Raw genomic sequence first — 15,813 nt, forward strand, 5'->3', positions numbered from 1 at the left:
AGTCTCCTCCTCTTTTCTGCACACAGAGCAGGCTCCTTTTTTCAGCACACACAAGTCTCTCTTTCTCTGTTCACAAATCAGTCTCCTCCTCCCTGCACAGGCAGTGAACTCCTCTTCCTTCCTGTATACTGAGGTATTCTATTATTTTTGTACCAAGGGTGATCAGCTGGGATAGGTCATAGCGAGGATTCAACACCTTATTCAGACGGATAACAGGAAATATTACCTGGCTCTGACGCTCAGATACAACAAAGAAGTTATCTTCCTGAGGCTTTCAGAGAAGGCATGCTATTGAACAATGGCAGAATCAATGTATCTTGGGAATTGAGGGAGAGTTCCAGCACCTATAGTACTAGCAGAATGTGCTCAAGAAGCCCTCCACTGAGAGAAATAATTATAATTATGCTTTTCTACAGGGTTTTTTTTTTTATTTTAGCAATTTCATAACATGCCAGACAGAATGATTCAGACCTAGACTAGGCATTTAAAGGGCTAGTCCTGTACTTTTACATTGATGGCCTCTCCTTAGGATATCTCACTGGTTGGGGTGAAGCGCTCAACAATCCTACCGATCAGCTGTTTATGGCACCGGACATATGTTTTCAGATCCGGAGCTGCACTGAGCAGCTCCAATCAACTGTATAGTGGTTGTGACCTGGTAATGTATATCCGCGGCCACTATATAATGGGAGCGGCCAGTATATAGTTAATGGAGCTGTGCAGCCCCACAACTGAGCACGCTGGCACCAGGAACAGATGATTGGCTGCAGTGGCGGGTGTCGCACTTCCACCGATCAGATATTGATGACCTATCAAGGAATAGCCACCAATGTAAGAGTCATGGACAACCCTTTTAAATTCCCTGCTGCCTATGCAGAAGGTATTATATTGATAGCAGTATATTGGGCAATGGCTACTGATGTCATATTTATTAAAAGTCATTATTCCTATAGGATTTTCGAGCCCAAATCACGGAGACCCATTATTACCCCTATGAAATTTGTTTATTCTCTGCCCCTCTCTTGGGGGGCATCATTGGGGCTATTATGTGGTGCACATGTGTATGTACGGCAGGCGGCGAACTTTACCGGCGCAAGAAATGAAGTTAAAAATGACATTTCCTATACGACAAGGTGAAACAGCACTTGGCACTGTTATTGTCGAAGAGTAATAAAAAGATGACACTAAATAGCATGGAAGCGGCTGGCACGCCGGAGACCTGTCGGCATTTATGGAAAGAGTTTATGCATTCAAATAGAAATCATAAATAGCTCCTTAGCTTACACATTTACCTTTAGGGAACAAAATGTATATTAGGTAGGGAATTAAATATAAGTAATCCGCTACTCAAATACCGCAAGGGGCAAACGAAAAGACATCAGGAAAGAAACAGATTTCTATATTATGTACTAGCAGATGGGAATATAACTTTAATGGCCATTATTATCCTGCAGAACATTTATACAGTGGATGGTAGTGTATTATACCGGATCCCAGAAGATCTCAAAGTTAACGAGAACCTATCCTCAGTCCTGTTTATTTCAGGAACTATTGAAAATACAAGGTAGTAATAGATTAGGTGAATAGTCAATGAAAGTATATATGCATTCTTTTTTATCTTTAGACACAATTTATTATTTTTTTGTGTGACTTCTTGATAATATTTTATAGCATGTTTTGTTTGCATATACAGTATATTTTATTTCTTTTCTTTTCGTTTTTTACATTTTACCAACTGACTTTAATCAAAATAAGGAGTAGACTTTACTCCGAAACGCGTTGTTAGAATAAATGTTTTTTAAACTTCACCGCCTGGAATCACATTCGTCAACGCCTGGGATCGACTGCTTCTCTCCTTCCCTTCATTCCACATGTCCTCCCCCCATCGGGTGTGAGTTTAGTGGCCAGAGCAGCAGCCCTACACTTGAGGCAAATTCACTTTTTCACAGAGATGTGCCACACAAAACTCCCCTGCGACGGTGATGGGTGTGGACCCGTTGCGCCACTGGCCGTGCTTACCCTGGACGGGCATAACTAAGCGGCTACCTGGTCTTCACTAGAGCCTCTTATGGTGAGGATAGGCTGGGGCATTAGGGTAGCCACCAGGTACCACTCCAGGCCAGTGCTCGGACCTGCAACAGCTGACCAAAGGGTCAGAAGCACAATACAAAGCACAGTTGGCACAGACAGAGATGTGGTCAAACAGTCCGAGGTCAAGGCAAGCAGAACAAGATCGATATACAAAGCCGAGGTCAAGAGTGGGGAGGTCAGACAAAACGAGGAAACAAGCCGGGTCGGTAACAGGAGAGACAACACTAATGAAACTTGGCAGGATAGAAAAGATGCACTGGAACTAGGAACCTAAATTCAGGCAAGGTGTGATGAGAGAATCTGCCTAATATGTTCCCTGCTGGCAAAGGATAGGCCAGTGAAGAAAAGCTCTGCAGCACACAGCGGTTTCAATTCCTACAGAGTCTGGCCGTGCTTGCCTGTAGCCAGGTGGAGACTCTCCAGTCACATGAGGATGCAGCAGTGCTGGGAGTGCTGCCGCTAACCGTGCGAGTCACCAGCATGACAGCGCCTAGGTGAGCAAGCAATCTTCCTATAGGTAACCGTATTACATAGGGAGAGCCTCATTTCTTTTCTCGCTTTAAAATGTATAAGTAAATCACCTGAATATATATATATATCTGAATGTTGACATTTGTGGGAAAAATGAAAGGGGTTGAATGGTTAAAACAAGCTGTTACTTATCCACAATATCATGTACTTTGGATCATGAGCTGGTCCAAGCCTTCTCCATACCTTCTTCTTCCCATCATTCTGTTGCAAAATGGCCGCCGGATGTGTCCCTGAGGGGAGATATGTGTCATTGCGGTTGGTAGTTGCGGTGATGTGAGCTCAGAAGCATGCTCCAGCACATATAGTGCTGAGAGGGTTATTATTCCATTCCAGGGACGGATTTTACGAGCAGTCATAAGAGATGGGTGGGAATGACTGCTCACATATCTCCACCCCAGGGGCTTGGATGGCAGATAAAATGGAGACCGAGTGTCTCATTCATTGTCTCGGTCAGGAGATCTGTGGATCTCCTGTGTGTTGGTCTGTGCTACGGCCTAAAGAACCGGACATTATCCTGAGCGAGAGGATGTTGTATGGACTTTTAACTTTATGTTTTCACTTTGTGCTGGAAAAGGCTGTTCTTTTGTTTGCTATCCTGAGCAGTTTATGAAGTTTTAAAGAACCTTGCCTGGACATTTCAGCAATATTGCTTCCTGTGCCTACCTCAACTGCAGCTGAGTACAAAACCTTACACTGTCTGAAGAATGCTTTTCCAGAACTGGGCGGCTTCTTTAGATGTTTTTTTGGCAAAGTCTAATCTTTTTTCAAGGTCGATTAATGGTTTACACCTTGTTCTGAACCCTCTGTATTTGCTTTCATGAAATCTTCCCTTTATGGTAGAATTAGATACTGAAACACCTTCTTCCTGGAGAGTGTTCTTTACGTGAGTGGATGTCGTTGAGGGATTTTTCTTCACCATGGAAAGGATTATGTCATCATCCACCACTGTTGTCTTCCATTTATTTCCAGGCCTTTTTTTTAGTTCCCAAGCTCACCAGTATGCTTTCTTTTTTTGCAGAATGTACTAAACTATTGATTTGGCCACTTCTAACATTTCTGCTGTCTCTCTGATGGATTACTTCTGTTTTTCAGCCTAATGATGGTCTGTATCTCTTCCACTAAAAGCTCCTTTGACCACATGTTGTGGGTTCACAGCAACATCTTCCAAATGCAAATACCAGGTTTGTAATCAGCTCCAGACCTTTTACCTGTTTGATTATGGATTAGCGAGGGAAAAGCCCATGCAGTCTATAAAAAAGCTTTTGAGATAACTGCCTAATTACTTTTGCTCTCTTTATAAATAGGCAGCTACATATTAAAGAGCTGTAATTCCTAAACCCTTAAGGTACCGTCACATTTAGTGACGCTGCAGCGATCTAGACAACGATGCCGATCGCTGCAGCATCGCTGTGTGGTCGCTGGAGAGCTGTCACACAGACAGCTCTCCAGCGACCAACGATGCCGAAGTCCCCGGGTAACCAGGGTAAACATCGGGTTACTAAGCACAGTGCCGCGCTTAGTAACCCGATATTTACCCTGGTTACCAGCGTAAAGGTAAAAAAAAAAACACCACATACTTACCTTCCGTGTCTGTCCTCCGGCGCTGTGCTTTCCTCTGCACTGTCAGCGCCGGTCAGCCGTAAAGCAGAGCGGTGACGTCACCGCTGTGCTTTCCGGCTGGCCGGCGCTCACAGCCAGTGCAGAGAAGCAGAGCGCTGGGGACAGACACGGAAGGTAAGTATGTAGTGTTTTTTTTTTTTACGTTTACGCTGGTAACCAGGGTAAACATCGGGTTACTAAGTGCGGCCCTGCGCTTAGTAACCCGATGTTTACCCTGGTTACCAGTGAAGACATCGCTGAATCGGCGTCAAACACGCCGATTCAGTGATGTCAGCGGGAGATCCAGCGACGAAAGAAAGTTTCAAACGATCTGCTACGACGTACGATTCTCAGCGGGGTCCCTGATCGCAGTAGCTGCACCACCAATGATACGGACATCTTACTCCTGGATTCTACTTGGAACTGTCCTTGGGGACTCTCTGCTCTTACCTTCTCTTCCTTACCACTCCTCCCATTTAACTGAGGTTTTGAAAAAGACCGTGCCAGGTCGAAACGTTACCGTGTTACCGTATTGTCCGCAATCACTTGTTTTGCTCTCTTTAAAAATTATTTGGTGGTGCCTGTGCACTTGAATAAAAACTAAAAAACTTTCTACGTTGAAACCAAGACTGGAGTGCGGCTGTTTTTTTTGTATATGTATTGTCTTTATATAGTGGTTCAAGTAAATAGTGCCAAGTACTGCTCATATAAGAGGGAGGTGGCCCACCAGAGGATTCTCCTGTTCTCTTGTGGGCCAGTCCAAGTCTGTCTGAAAGAGACCTTACTAAAACTGCATGTGATCGAAGTTGTAATTTTCCACCGAGGACACCCTTGAGGGGTGAGTAAATGTCACCCTGCCACATGTCCTAACTTCACCTCTAAGTGAAAGCTGAATGTAATTGTTTCTTACTGTGCAGAGAACCTGTTGTTCTGTCATTTTTCCTCAAAAATTTCTCCCCTTGGGCTCAATCACACAGGGCGTCTCCATGGTGTCTACCTTGTGATTTATTGTACTGTATATCAAAGAGCTCATGCACACAGGTACGTGAACTACCATGCAGGCTCCATCTGACTCCATGTTTACGGAGAAATCTTTTCCTAGGAGTGATGCTTGTGAAAAAGAACGGCTCTGTATATACAGATGAATCTGGAGGCACACAGATGTATAGTACAGAGCTCATGTACCTCTGTGAATCACCAATTCTGATCTCATGCAAAACTGAGCTGTTATATGTCCATGTCCATGAGCCTTTAAGGTTAAAATACTTTGCAACTATTTGATTTAGTATCTGATAACTGTGAATTACCCCTATATAAAAGGGTATTCTCAAGTTTGGAAGTTATCTCCATACCCATCCCTAAAACAGGGGCTCTGAAGAGTTCCGTGTGAATGGAGCGGCGGCCAAGCATGTGCACTGTTGCTCCATTCATTCTAAAATGGGACCGCCAGAGCTGCGCTCGACTGATTTTAGGCATTCCCATAAGAATGAGTGTAGAGGTAGTGTGCATTATCGACCACCATTCCATTTACATAGGGTTCTTCAGAGCCCCGGTCAGGGCCGGACTGGCCATCTGGCAATTCTGGCAAATGCCAGAAGGGCCTGTCTGGTCATGGGCTGCCTTGTCTGCTATGTTGTTAACAGAATAGGTGTTCTCAAGATACCCATACTGTTAAGAGTTGTGATGGATCACAAAGTTGCTGACTCCGTCACTTACCCCAGCAGGCCATGGGTATCATTAGAAATATTGGTCTTGTAGAAAATCTTCCTTTCCTCCATCCAGCGTAATATTAGTGATATATCCCATCTGGTTCTTGGGAACGGGGACAACATGGACCTGTGATTTCAAATGCCTTGGCTGAATTTCAGCCCCAATTTGTACCTGGCCCAAGTTCTCAGGATGGGTGGGGGTCCCAGCAATCAGACCCCCAGTGATCATGAAAGTATCCCCTATCTCATGGATAAGAGATAACTTCCAAACTTTGGAAATGAAAAGATGTGGAGAATCAAATGTGCTGCGCTACTGATGTCTCAACAGATAAAGATGTCAGAAGACACTTGAGATGATGGAGTAGATAATGCAGTTTTATTCTCAACGCGTTTTCGAAATGTACCCACTTCTTCATCAGGATAACCACATGTTGAGACTCCAACAGCGCAGCACATCCGCTTTTCCACATCTCTTCACTTCTAAGTTGGATCCACCAACTTGCAGAGCAGCAGCTGCTGGACCTTTTATTTCTGAGACCTTCTAAAGTGCTGTGCTTCCTGATAACACCACAAGGAGAGCATTTTCCACTTAGTTAAACGCCGATTGTCTGGATAACACCCAATTTGCGCTTCTATGTCCCACCAGTTGTTATTGAACTTCCAAACCTCAGAATACCTCAATAAAGTTAATATATCGAATATTGGTCAGGATAGTCATTGCCACACTTTCCAGCTTTTTACCAGTTATCTGGCCCAAAACATTCTGATGACCTTGATCCCTTTTTGAGACCAACCTACCATACCCCCTTGAAAGCACATCCAAACATCTGGCACAAAAACTTTCTGGAAATGCTTGTTTTTAAGGGGTTTACTAGGCACCCGGAACGTTTGAAGACTCATCTTTGCTTTTTCCGGGAGACTTGTCAACTGAAAAAACCCTACTGTACACGATCATCACGGAAGGATCTATGAAGCCGCCAAGAAAAATGGTTAAAAGATAGCCATCATTTCAAAACATTTGTATTATTATAGAGTCTACAAAATGTTGTTGATTGGTTTGGGTTCAGATCTTGAGACCCCCACTGCTCCGAAGCCTGCAGTTCCGGCATGAGTCCGAGCTCAGAGCCTTGTGTACGGACCTGTTGAGTTTCTATTGATCCGGTACACCGCTCTGTACACACATTCATGCGGGAGTTGCTCACTTCAGAGCGATATTTTGAGCTGTCATTGGGCTTCAGAATGTAGACCTCCCTACACACCGATCGGCAGCACTTTGTCGTCTCCATAATATTTTTCAAATCTTTGAAATAATAGTTACTGGCATTGAGGAAAAAAAATGATAGGACCCTTGTCCAGCAAACACATCGGTCATATGTGAGGGATACGCCAGAACCTTTCCATTCTTCTCTTGCCAGTTGGCAACGCCGGTGCCTCTTCTGATCAGTGGGTCCAACGTCGATCAGTGGGTAACGTCGAGTCTACTGTTCAGAAGTGGGGATGTTGGCAAGTAGGACGAGGTTTGAATGGACTTTTGTCTTGGCCACTTGGCCAGTGTCCTACAAATCGTTTTGCACAACCCTAATAGTTTGAGTATTAAAGAAGTGTAAAAAGGAATTAAGGGCTGTCATAAGTTTGTAATTTAAGATCTACATTAGATACAGTATAACGGTGCCATACTACGAGTCCAGCCGTCATTTTCTGCCTCTCCCACAGGGGCGCCACTTGTGCCCCAGGGTCCCCGTCTCTGCCCATCCCATATACAGTACAAACATAAAATGTAAGTTATGAGGCTTGCTCGAGCACGCTCCTCCGACTTCATGGATTCTTTCATCACATTCCATTTAGAATTAGACAAGAAGAACCTAACCTTTTTTTTTTTGTTCGTACAAACTGCTATGAAGCAAATCACAATTCACATCCGGGCAAAGTAAGGCAGGCCCAATTGGATGAAAACCGTTCACGCGTTCAGTTATTGCGGTGCCCGCTCGAAGAAGGCCTTGGTCTCAGCATTGTGCTGCGGGCACTGTCACAAGTGAGTCGCGCAGGCAGATTGCAGCGTCTCCAGTCTTCCTTCCCCCTCTCTCATTTCTGCGCTCCCTTGTTAAGAGTTTGTAGGAGTCTGAATGACATGAGTGTTAGGAAGCGATCACGACGATGGCTTTGATCGTTTTTCCTGCTCGTTATGTTAGATGAGCAGAAAACATCTTGGGTGGAGAACATTGACGAACAACTACAGTGAGCAATCGTTCATGGAAGAAAATGAGATTCAAAGCACAAATTTGCCTTTTGTCGGTTTCCTTCCCCCTAGGAAAATCCTGAATGCAAAACAGCCTCATGGGAAAGAAAGTACAAAGGATCTGCATGCATAGGGAAATATAGAAAGGCCCCATGCACCAGCCTGTAGATGAAAAGTACGTGAGGGGCCTACAGATGTCCCCACCACTGGCACACTTACCTTAACCCTGCACAATGGGCGAGCGTCATATGCACCGTGACTCTAAATCATGAGGTTTGCAGCAGCAAACACCATAAATCGGCCACTCCCCTGATTACCAAATATAATCTCCGGCCAAATAATTTCAATCACATGCTCGGAGCTGTGTGACCTCACCTAATCCAAAGATCTTTGTGCTGATGGATTTCCAGAATGCGGCTATTAAGGTAAAATATGTTCACTCTTTATGTCACAGTCCTGCAGTAATGGGATCAGCGCATTGCTGGGGATTTGCTCGTAAATTTCTATTTCGGTTCCCTTCCCCGTATCAGGTAACTGTCGACAGGTAACAGCCTTCGCCGAAGACCATGAAGTCCAGAAGAAAATGCCGAGCCTTGGGCGCATCTGGTTGGGAGAGTCCAGATGTAAAGTGGATCCAGCGGGAGGGGAATTCAGCGCAGGTTCTATAGAAGAAAGTTAAGAAAGTTTCTCCAAGGTGTAAATAAAATGGATGATACTTACTGATCGGTTGAGGTCCGACCACTGGGACCAATCAGCAGAATGGGGAATTATCATTCCTGAACTAAAACTTTTATCTCCATAACAAAATGTCCGACCACTGCTGCATTCATTTTCTATGGAGCTGCCAGAAAAAGCCAAACGCAGTGATCGACAACCCCATAGAGAATAAATGGGACAGTTTTTTGCACATGATCTAATCCTAGCAAAGCAATTGTATAGGAGGAGGTGAGCTGTGATATCCCCTATTGTGAATGGTGGCTCCTGTGTTATCTACTGTATATAGAGGTGTTATCAGTCACTGTACAGGAGAAGGAGGTGAGCTGTGATATCACCTATTGTGAATGGTGGCTCCTGTGTTATCTACTGTATATAGAGGTGTTATCAGTCACTGTACAGGAGAAGGAGGTGAACTGTGATATCACCTATTGTGAATGGTGGATCTTGTGTTATCTACTGTATATAGAGGTGTTATCAGTCATTGTACAGGAGGAGGTGAGCTGTGATATGACCTATTGTGAATGGTGGATCCTGTGTGATCTGCTGCATATAGAGGTGTTATCAGTCATTGTACAGGAGGAGGAGGTGAGCTGTGACATCACCTTTTGTGAATGGTGGATCCTGTGTTATCTACTGAATATAGAGGTGTTATCAGTCATTGTACAGGAGGAGGAGGTGAGCTGTGACATCACCTATTGTGAATGGTGGATGCTGTGTTATCTACTGTATATAGAGGTGTTTTCAGTCATTGTACAGGAGGAGGTGAGCTGTGATATCACCTATTGTGAATGATGGATCCTGTGTTGTCTACTGTATATAGAGGTGTTATCAGTTATTGTACAGGAGGAGGAGGTGAGCTGTGATATCACCTATTGTGAATAGTGGATCCTGTGTTATCTACTGTATATAGAGGTGTTATCAGTCATTGTACAGGAGGAGGTGAGCTGTGACATCACCTATTGTGAATGGTGGATCCTGTGTTATCTACTGTATATAGAGGTGTTATCAGTGATCGTACAGGAGGAGGAGGTGAGTTGTGACATCACCTATTGTGAATGGTGGATTCTGTGTTATCTACTGTATATAGAGGTGTTATCAGTCATTGTACAGGAGGAGGAGGTGAGCTGTGATATGACCTATTGTGAATGGTGGATCCTGTGTGATCTGCTGCATATAGAGGTGTTATCAGTCATTGTACAGGAGGAGGAGGTGAGCTGTGATATCACCTATTGTGAATGGTGGCTCCTGTGTTATCTACTGTATATAGAGGTGTTATCAGTCACTGTACAGGAGAAGGAGGTGAGCTTTGATATCACCTATTGTGAATGGTGGATCTTGTGTTATCTACTGTATATAGAGGTGTTATCAGTCATTGTACAGGAGGAGGTGAGCTGTGATATGACCTATTGTGAATGGTGGATCCTGTGTGATCTGCTGCATATAGAGGTGTTATCAGTCATTGTACAGGAGGAGGAGGTGAGCTGTGATATCACCTATTGTGAATGGTGGATCTGTGTTATCTACTGTATATAGAGGTGTTATCAGTCATTGTACAGGAGGAGGAGGTGAGCTGTGATATCACCTATTGTGAATGTTGGATCCTGTGTTATCTACTGTATATAGAGGTGTTATCAGTCATTGTACAGGAGGAGGAGGTGAGATGTGACATCACCTATTGTGAATGGTGGATCCTGTGTTATCTACTGTATATAGAGGTGTTATCAGTTATTGTACAGGAGGAGGAGGTGAGCTGTGACATCACCTATTGTGAATGGTGGATCCTGTGTTATCTACTGTATATAGAGGTGTTATCAATCATTGTACAGAAGGAGGTGAGCTGTGACATCACCTATTGTGAATGATGGATCCTGTGTTATCTACTGTATATAGAGGTGTTATCAGTTATTGTACAGGAGGAGGAGGTGAGCTGTGATATCACCTATTGTGAATGGTGGATCCTGTGTTATCTACTGTATATAGAGGTGTTATCAGTCATTGTACAGGAGGAGGTGAGCTGTGACATCACCTATTGTGAATGGTGGATCCTGTGTTATCTACTGTATATAGAGGTGTTATCAGTCTTTGTACAGGAGGAGGAGGTGAGCTGTGACATCACCTATTGTGAATGGTGGATCCTGTGTTATCTACTGTATATAGAGGAGTTATCAGTCATTGTACAGAAGGAGGTGAGCTACAATCTATGAGGAAATAGGGGAGACATGAAAGCTGGATGGTAACAATTGCTTGTATTGTATGGACCAGCCATCAATGTAATAAATCTGGTGTCCATGTAATGCTGCATGAACCAGTCACCCACCAGTATGTGTAAAAGTACAGACGCAGAGGGTTATTAATTGCATGGAGGGTGTGAGAACAGATGATATGAGAGTCCTGGTATATAAGTATGCTAAGGCGATAGGCTAGGCTGAAGAAATGCGTTTTAGGGCACGCTTAAAACTGTGGATATTGGGGATTATGGAAATGAATTGATTTGTCCTAGGTAGCGCATTCCAAAGGATTGGTGCAGCACACGAGAAGTCTTGGAGATGGGAATGGGAGGTTCGGATTATTGAGGATATTACGTGTAGGATGGTAGATTGAGATGAAGGAGGAGACGTAGGGTGCTGCTGAAGCATGGTACGGTGTGTGGGCTAGAGAGATAAGTTTATATTGAACTCTGTAGCAGATGGGCAGCCAGTGCAATGGCTGGCACAAGGTAGAGACAACGGTGTAACGGTTGGAGAGGAATATGATCATGACTGCTGCACTCAGGACGGATTGGAGAAGGGAGAGTTAGGTAAGAGGAAGACCGATGAGTAGAGAGTTGCAATAATCCAGACGAGAATGAATACGAGCAACAGTAAGAGTTGAGCACCATCCATATCTATAGCCATAAGTGATAAAGAGATCACCGATGTCTATGGGATGTTCTTTTTCAGGAGCTAACTAGAGTATCACATACACTAATGATCTCCACATCACTGGTCGGGTATCTGGTTTTTGGCTAATAAAATAATGCTATGAAATGGGAAACCGAACAAACAACAGAATGCTGATCAAGTGTATATTGAGGACAGCAGGAAAATAAGGAAATGAGCAGCAAATTCTCATAAAAATGGAGTGCTTCACTGGGTTCCTAACCAAAATCTTCCAAGTAGGATATTTCTTCAGCATAGAAATATCATTACCAAGTGAGAAGATCTATAAAACGGCCCATATTTCAGGGCATTTGTTCTGTACACTGATTTAAGCTCATTTTTGTGTATAAACCAGATGTTTTATTACAGCTATTTGCTTTTTTTTGCAATGTAATTTAGAAAATAAAAGCAAATGCTTGGTTGCTACTGGCAATATCACAGCTTCACCATTTTGTAACTTTCAGATTTTTTTATCAGAATATACCAGTATAATCTTTCAATATGTAGGAACTGACTATAGTATGTGTCCAGGAAAAAAGAAATTGTAGAAGCGTGTCACGATAAAGATAAGCCAGACACCGGCTGGAATTAATTGCTAGATTGATTCCATATATCCTAAGTTATGAAGAAGATCATATGAAGTCGGAGAAGAACTTGGAGCAACTAACGCATCAAAATGGTCATTGTGACAATCTGTGCCCTCTGTGCTGTGCTGACTACTGTCATGTTGGCCAGTAGGTTTTTTTTTTGCAGAAAAAGAAATGGAGACATGTCCTACTTTGATGAATGATGGTAAAAAATGTTTTTCTTCTCATAAGAATAATATGGCTGCAACAAGGTTTGTAAAAACTAGCACACGGACCAAACATACTAACTGTCTCACAGATCAAAAATACGGTACTAACTGACTCACAGACCAAAAATGCCAACTGACACATGGAACAAAAATACTAATTGATATACGAGCCAAAAATACTGACTCGCAGATCAAAAATACTAACACACAGACTAAAAATGCAAACTGACACACGGGCAAAAAATACTAACTGGCACATGGACCAAAAAAACTAACTGACACATGGACCAAAAAAACCAACTGACACATGGACCAAAAAAACTAACTGACACATGGACCAAAAAAACTAACTGACACATGGACCAAAAAAACTAACTGACACATGGACCAAAAAAACTAATTGACACGTGGACCAAAAAAACTAACTGACACGTGGACCAAAAAAACTAACTGACACATGGACCAAAAAAACTAACTGACACATGGACCAAAAAAACTAATTGACACGTGGACCAAAAAAACTAGCTGACACGTGGACCAAAAAAACTAACTGACACATGGACCAAAAATACTAACTGACACATGGACCAAAAATACTAACTGACACACGGACCAAAAATATTAACTGACACATGGATCAAAAATACTAACTGACACATGGACCAAAAAATATTAACTGACACACGGACAAAAAATACTAATTGACACACGATCAAAAATACTAACTGACACATGGACCAAAAATACTAACTGACACAGGGGCTAAAAATGCCAACTAACACACAGACAAAAAATACTAACTGACACACGGACCAAAAATACTAACTGACATATGGACCAAAAATGCTAACTAAAACATGGACTAAAAATGCCAACTGACACACAGACCAAAAATACTAACTGACACACGGACCAAAAATACTAACTGACACACGGACTAAAAATGCCAACTGACACACAGACAAAACATACTAACTGACACATGGACCAGAAATACTAACTGACACACGGACCAAAAATACTAACTGACACACGGACCAAAAATACTAACTGACACACTGACCAAAAATACTAACTGACACATGGACCAAAAATACTAACTGACACACGGACTAAAAATGCCAACTGACACACAGACAAAACATACTAACTGACACATGGACCAAAAAAACTTATTGACATGTGGACCAAAAATAATAACTGACATATGGACCAAAAATACTAACTGACATATGGACCAAAAATACTAACTAAAACATGGACTAAAAATGCCAACTGACACACAGACCAAAAATACTAACTGACACACAGACCAAAAATACTAACTGACACACGGACTAAAAATGCCAACTGACACACAGACAAAACATACTGACACATGGACCAAAAATACTAACTGACACACGGACCAAAAATACTAACTGACACACGGACTAAAAATGCCAACTGACACACAGACAAAACATACTAACTGACACATGGACCAAAAAAACTTATTGACACATGGACCAAAAAAACTAACTGACATGTGGACCAAAAAAACTAAGACTACTTTCACACTAGCGTTAACTGACACACTGACCAAAAATACTAACTGACACACGGACCAAAAATACTAACTGACACACGGACCAAAAATACTAACTGACACACGGACCAAAAATACTAACTGACACACTGACCAAAAATACTAACTGACACATGGACCAAAAATACTAACTGACACACAGACTAAAAATGCCAACTGACACACAGACAAAACATACTAACTGACAAATGGACCAAAAATACTAACTGACACACGGACCAAAAATACTAACTGACACACGGACCAAAAATACTAACTGACACACGGACCAAAAATACTAACTGACACACGGACCAAAAATACTAACTGTCACAATGATCAAAAATACTATCTGACACACAGTTCAAAAATACTAACTGACACACGGATCAAAAATACTAACTGACACACGAACCAAAAATACTAACTGACACACAGTTCATAAATACTAACTGACACAATGATCAAAAATACTAACTGACACACAGTTCAAAAATACTAACTGACACATGGACCAAAAATACTAACTGACACACGGACCAAAAATACTAACTGACACACTGACCAAAAATACTAACTGACACATGGACCAAAAATACTAACTGACACACAGACTAAAAATGCCAACTGACACACAGACAAAATATACTAACTGACAAATGGACCAAAAATACTAACTGACACACGGACCAAAAATACTAATTGACACACGGACCAAAAATACTAACTGACACACGGACCAAAAATACTAACTGACACACGGACCAAAAATACTAACTGACACAATGATCAAAAATACTATCTGACACACAGTTCAAAAATACTAACTGATACACGGATCAAAAATACTAACTGACACACGAACCAAAAATACTAACTGACACACAGTTCAAAAATACTAACTGACACACAGTTCAAAAATACTAACTGACACAATGATCAAAAATACTAACTGACACGCGGATCAAAAATACTAACTGACACATGGACCAAGCACCTGATAAAAGCTCACTTATCACATAAAAATTAATGTATGAAACCAGCCTTATCATGAATGAGAATATTTAGTTACAGAAGTGGTGATCTCCAAACTGTGGAAAGAAGAAACACCAAAGTTTCCGTTTCCCTAAGATGATATTCCGGCACTGAACACTTCCGCATCAGGAGGTGATCAGGATCGGTGATGTCACATAAATAGACACCTGCATCAAGGAATAGTACAGGTTCAGGGTACCTGCAAATCACTCACGCGATCTATGATTAGGAAAATTGCATGATATCTGTCAGTCGCTCACTACCTGGCAGCAGGTGCCAGTAGACATGAAATGCCCAGCCTCGCTCTTTTCCCAATGAAGAAGTGAGCGGAGCTGAAATACCCCTTCAATTTTCACACACCATAAACAGCAACAGTAGGTCCATACTGGACTGTTCCACGGTGAACTATGCGTAGCGGAAATTCTGCAACGTAAGGCTTTGTTCATATGCAGCGTTTTTACAGCTTTTTTTTATGCAAATAAGAAGCTATGTTTTACAGTACCATAAAAAGCTATAAGATTTCTCAGCATTAGTGATGAGCGAGTGTACTCGTTGCTCGGGTGGTCTCTGAGTATTTTGTGACTGCTCGGAGATTTAGTTTTCATCGCCTCAGC

General features: G+C 42.3%; 1 protein-coding gene and 1 long non-coding RNA gene across 4 annotated transcripts in view; one reads left to right on the top strand and one right to left on the bottom strand.

The window, feature by feature from the left end:
* The window catches only part of PC (pyruvate carboxylase), a 358,273-nt gene extending 349,843 nt beyond the window's left edge, over positions 1-8,430 (bottom strand). The window contains exon 1 of the mRNA XM_069740167.1: positions 8,386-8,430. The gene's annotated coding sequence lies outside the window, so the exon portion shown is untranslated. The remainder of the gene's footprint in view (positions 1-8,385) is intronic.
* LOC138649625 (uncharacterized) overlaps positions 7,836-15,813 on the top strand; it is a 32,354-nt gene continuing 24,376 nt past the window's right edge. The window contains exons 1-2 of one of the 3 annotated variants that reach the window (XR_011315335.1): positions 8,456-8,591; positions 8,697-8,860. This is a non-coding gene — a long non-coding RNA (uncharacterized lncRNA). Of the gene's footprint in view, positions 7,963-8,455; positions 8,592-8,696; positions 8,861-15,813 lie in introns of those variants that run through there. The other 2 variants (XR_011315334.1, XR_011315333.1) reach the window with 2 other exon arrangements.

Source organism: Ranitomeya imitator, chromosome 9 (genome assembly GCF_032444005.1).
Source record: "Ranitomeya imitator isolate aRanImi1 chromosome 9, aRanImi1.pri, whole genome shotgun sequence".
Lineage (NCBI taxonomy): Eukaryota > Metazoa > Chordata > Amphibia > Anura > Dendrobatidae > Ranitomeya > Ranitomeya imitator.